Here is a 6,000-nt window from a genome sequence, read left to right as displayed (position 1 = left end):
CCACAATACAGTCTGCACATACCTTTGGCAGGATTGTGTTGCTTTCTATCCCATTTATAAGCATGTGTTCAGTTAGTCTTTACATCAAAACCTCCAGAGCCTTGCATATGAATGAAGCCATCTTCTCCTATTCTTAAATACAGATAGAATTATGCTGCGCAGGTTACCACAGTTCTCTTGATAAACAAAAATATGCATTACCTGAACTACAGCTCTTTCAAAAAAACTGTAATCTGGTTGCAGTGGTATGTATAACAACATCCTCAGTGAGCACAGAGGAAGAGTTATTACTTTTGGTTTGGGCAGGTTTTGGGCCATGCCTGAAGACTATCTTTAATCACTATCTTTTCTTCTTTTTCTCTTTTTGTGGTCTTTTGCTATATGAGGTGGTAGAAGTGGGGGGCTTTTTTTGCTAACAGTTGCAAACTCAAACTCAGCTGGACTTCTTGTATTCGCTCTTTGCTCTGCAGGCCACAGATTTTACAGATCTTTCCTTCTCCATTTTTATGCTCACTCTTTACACTCTTGATTATTCACACCAGTAGGTTCACAGCCCCTTCACAGTACCTTTCCATAAGAGATTGTTGAGACTTTTAATAGATTCAGTGAAAAGAAATCCCAGGCTTCTTACACATTTCCAGGCACCTCAGTCTTGCTGATTTTACTTAAGTTGTTCAGTGCATTCAAAATTTACCTGACAGGGATCAAGAGAGTTGGTTACAGGTCTATTTCTCTGAATCTCTCCATTTAAGGAAAATCAAGTTGCAATTGCTTGATAAAGGTTTCTTCCTGTTTTTCCCAAATCTACAGTTCAATGCCCCTGAAGTATTTTGGGACCCCAGGAAGTGAGGCTTGAGGAAACAGCAGAGTATTTATTAAGGCTTAGTATTAGACCAAAGTTTTCCCTTTCAAATGTGTCGAAAAAATTTTACAGATGTCCACAGCTTGTAAAGCCAGAAAAATGTAGTTCACTATCATTTTTCAGGGTCTCTTGAAAGACAAAAGGTAATCATTAACAAATCAACATTAGCAGTACTAACAACCATAAAATCATATGCTTTTTATTTAACATAAAATGAAACATTAAGATAAAATACACATTTGTCCATGTGCTGAAGAACTACTGTATTTTACATTCATTTATAAAGCAGGTAGTTTTACATGACAAAAATAAGTGAGAGGAAGAGGAACAGAATCCGCAATAAGACATAAGCCACAGGGCAGGCTTTTCCTTGTCAAAGTGCTATCTCCTAAGGGCACACAGATCTTCAAGTGACAGGTTAGAAATAGGCTGTTTTTAGCACTTCTCACATCCCTCTTAATGCTGGTGAGAAGCTAAGGTGGAATCTTATACAGCAAAATGAGTGGAAAAACTTGTTGACAAAACAACCTTTGCCAAAATGCATAGCTGCAGCACGATGGACCGCATTTGTCCCTGATGTATTGCTCCTTTGCTGGAACTGGCCCGTGCTGTTTTTAAATGCCTAGAAGTTACCTTAGTGAACTACAATTCGTTTTTTTTCTATACAAACCTCGCCACATTTCTTACTTAAATTTGACTTTGCAGACGGACTGCGATAGGGTATGTATGGGCTTACAATCGCACAGATTTACGGCAATGGAGGGTGCTGTAAATCCAGTGAAGTCGGCTGTTTGTGGGTGTATCCTTGGTACACCTCTAGACACCGGATCAAAAAACTGTTACTGAAACCTCGGTTCCTGAGGTTCAAGGTAATGCCTCTCCCATCTCAGCTACAGGTGGGCTAAGAGCATCCGCACAGGCAGTACAGTTAAAACCGTGTCAACTGGGAAACAGCCCTGTAGTAAGCTGCAGTAGCTGCATCATACTCATTTCCACGCCTGCATTGCCTCTTGGTTCATGTTCCTGCTGTTGGCCCTGGAATTGGGCCATGAGGACCCTGGAGGCCTGGCCTCTGAAAGTTAAACTCCTGGCCCAGCTTTTCCAATATAAAATCTATAATGCAGCATCTGAGAAGTCTTAACTGAAAGGTACAACCAATTGGTTTTATGCTTTAAATTGGGAGAGGAAGGAATGGGAGATGCAGCAGTACCAGGGGAATAAGGAATGTTTTTTTTTTTTTTTTTAAAAAGTGCAGCAGATCAAAACACATTGCTATTACATATTTTGTCTAATCCATGTATCTTAAATACGAAAACAAATATAAAAGCTGTAATTCCATCTCAGGTATGTGGTAACTTTGCAAGGTGTAATGTCACCAGAAGACTGAGACAAAGCTGGTCTTACTATGTACACTTAGCTAAAATATAGCTGTGTGTACATATGTATACACGCATGCACACCTGCATGGCCCCCCCCCCACTATAGACTCTATGTATATACACACACCCAAACAGTGGGACTTTCTTACAGTGCAACTGTTTATAGAGTGAAAGCCCCCCTCAATGTGTCAACAGCAAGTTTTGACAAAGTATTGGGTGCCATGTTTTGTTTTTTCAAGAGATTCTGATAATAATTGAAGCAGTATGAAAATAATCAGTTGCATGCCTTTTCAGGGCTTAGATTTGTACTTTTAAAACTTGACTTGTTAATGCTTCTTCTTTTCCCACATTTGGTTTCCTTCCCTATAAGTCCCAGCAACAGAGAAGTGCTGTAAACATGTCCAGTTTATAGACAGGATTCCTGTAATTGCTTGCTGGAGTAAGTGGAATAGTGTAAATGTCATTTGAGATTCGTCTAGGCCAAAATGGGCATCATACAAAAGGGGATGAGGCAAGTGCACTGTGCCTCCTGTGCTGTGGGGCCATTTCCACCTTTCTCTAAGTAGATTAGTATTCTCTCTCTATATGCAGAACTGGGGCCAGCAATTACAGGGGCTGCAGATCTCCTAGTCCTTCAGAAACAAGTATACACAGAACAAGCAGTATTTGCTCTTTAATAAATAGTTCCATGAAGCAGTACCAGCATGCAGGGGAAACTGATACACAGCGCTGCATATCTCAGCTTAATCCTGACAGCGCCGTGACCTCCTCGTTTGCACACCTTTCCTGTCTGACCTGCTCTGTGGCTGCTCTTTGCAGTGTGTGTGTCAGCTAATTGCTGCTCAAAATGAGCATCTCTAGGATCCCATTCCTGATGAGAATTCACTCCATTTCTAATAGCTGCAAAGATGTATCATCCTCTACAGTATGATTTTCACCAAAATTCCTACAGAGTAAAAAAAAAAATATCTGCTTTGATAGTGTTTCCTTGAAATCACTGAACTTTTGGTATATCATTTGAATTCCTCAAAAAGTGCCATAAGATGCTCACACAAGAAATCAAGCTGTTTATTAAAATTTCAGTGGCACAGCAAAACTGACTAGCTTCCGATTTTGTTTTGGTTGAATAGCTTCTGTACCAGTATGTCTCTTTGGCTATAAAGGTAGCATTGCTTGTATAAAAGATCCACCTCAACTTCTTGTCTTCTCACCATAGATTATTCTGGGTGGTTATCAAGCAAAATGAATGAATATGAACAGAAACACAAACAGGACACAGGACTGAAAAATGCTCTGTATGCTCTATCCATCTAAAACTGCTAAACTCTTCAAAAATTTATTTGTTCCTCAACTTCTGGTTCCTCTGCTACCCTGTAGTTGCTAACAGCAGCTCCTGCAGTGGTACAGTACTTGCATCCTTCTCCCTCTTTTCTTCTTTTCCTTTTTTTTTTTTTTAAACATTATTACATGCTCAAATCCAACCAGCTCAAATACTTTTTAATACATTGAAAATGTAAAATAAAGAATATATGAAGTACATACAGTATATATATACATATTTCAAATACTTAAAATTCTTATGTAAAATATGATTTTTCTATATTATTTGTGTAAAAATACATTTTTAAATGGTGTCAATTTGATTTTTCTGTACATACCCTCTATTCCAATTTAAGTCCCTTTTAAAAAGGCAAAAGACAGACAAAGGTTTAGTATCTTCTAAACTGTGTTTACAGGCCTGTTGTCAAAACAAGAAAAAAAGCATGTGGTAAACAGTATTGGATTTCTTCTTTTTAAGAATTCCCATTTTTATTGCATTAATGGAAAAAACTGAATCTTCTCAGTTCTCTTGCCAGTAAAACTATTCTTGGCCTTGCTGAGAAACTGCATACTCCCAATACCCTGTTTATCTAGTTCATAAATCATCCTTTGTCAATTTTTTTTTTACAGATACTAAAATATATATTACTTAAAATATATTACTGTAAGCTCTTAAAATTGATCTTCAGTTATATCAAATGTATAGCATTAAAAAAAACAACCTAGGTAACAAAGAAAATTCTGGATATCATCATCCTAACAAACACTCAAGTTGTTCTCCCTGTGAGACGCGGGTGGCAAACAGACCCGCTGTCCGCAGGGACCTCCTCGCCCACCAGGTTAACTCTGCACACGGCAGGTTAGCTGAGGGTGCTCCTCAACACCGCAGGGTGCCAGAAGCAACAACGTCCCGGGAATGGTCTTCTCCCCACCACAGCAATTAATCCACGCTAATCGCCAGAGGTAATTCAGTGTGCACATGCCATCTTTACCCTCCTACCGCCACTGCAGCCACCCACGTTTCCAGATGTGGGATTTTGGAAGTTCAAACCAGTCAGTCCTGGCTGGGGAGAGCTGAGCACCCTCCTCCGCTGACCCCTGAAACCAGCAGAGCCGCTGAGGGTAAGCCCAGTGCTGACGTCCACTGGTGGCTTTCAAACAGCTCAGCCTGAGCAGAACTCCCAAGCGAAATGAAAGTTTCCCCAGGGCTTCAAGCACCCTGGGTGAGACACTTCTAATGAAGAATGCCACTGGCCTTTCTGTGGAAAATAAAGCCAGCCCATTTCTTTTTTCCCAAGCCGCAGCGCTTTCAGATGATGCAAAGGCAGTCTGCCACCAGAGCAGCGGTGGGTTCTGCCTCCAGCCCTACCACGGGCCACACGCTTCTACCGCTTCTCATGCCGCTGCCACGGTTGTGTGGCTGCGCAGTGCTGAAGACTGACCACCTCCAGTGAAGGCGGGAGGACGCCCGGGCAGGGCTGGTGCTTCTCGCCCTTCTGGTGGTCCCCCTGCTTTCGAGGGGTTCAAATGCACTGTCAGACTGAGCCTCCCTGGAGGGGAGAAGCCCAAGTCCTGCTCCAATCTACCATTGCATGCAGGCCAGGTAGGAACCAGCTCCAGGATGGTCTTTGCTGCCTCTGTAGCAGCATGAACGACACCCATCAGAAGTAACGACCTGAGGATACCTCCTGGCTGTTAATGACATGACCAGGAACTTGCTGCCCCACCAGCTAGATACTACTGCCATAAAAAAGATACAACTCCGCGGACCAGTGTAACTGTTAAGCATCTTGGTCTTTCCTTTTGATTTAAGAAGGGACATTAAAATTTCACACAACATTCCTTCCCTGTGCTACCCATCTATCTCAAAACCCAAACTCATTTATAGCGCTGCATTTGCTCCTCCATTGCAACAACTTGTACCTGGGGTTTTTTTGCACTGGAAAGTTAAATTCCATTGATCAGTCTGTATTTCTAGTTCTCATGCTGCAGGACCTGGATGTGGCCTGAAAGGGAAAATTTAAATCTGAATATCTTTTCTTACTCAAGTTGCTTTTACTACCACAAATATAGTTTGACATTAGGCTTTGAAAACATTTTATCTCAGATTTTTTTTTTATGACAGCATTTACTATAGTTCTATTAATTTAATACCTGGGGAACCAAAGTCTAATGCTTTAAACTATGTCACAACACACCTTATATTTGTAATCCAGTGTGAAGGCAGGTTTATTATCTTGCTGGAAGGAAGAGCGGGAAGGTCAGATGATGGGAAGAATGGAGTCTGCCGGGAAGAGCCTCAGCAGTAAGGCAGCAGCAGCAGGCTGATCCCACGTAGGGAACACTCCTATACAGGCTGCAGGATTTCCCCCTTCTAAAATACTTTATTCAATAACCAGCACTGTAAAACATGCAAAACTTTCAAGGTTTTATGTCAAC

Source organism: Haliaeetus leucocephalus, unplaced genomic scaffold (assembly GCF_000737465.1).
Source record: "Haliaeetus leucocephalus isolate CR32 unplaced genomic scaffold, Haliaeetus_leucocephalus-4.0 Scaffold197, whole genome shotgun sequence".
NCBI classification, from domain to species: Eukaryota; Metazoa; Chordata; class Aves; order Accipitriformes; family Accipitridae; genus Haliaeetus; species Haliaeetus leucocephalus.
The sequence above is the reverse complement of the archived record's forward strand: the minus strand, read 5'-3'. Positions refer to the sequence as shown.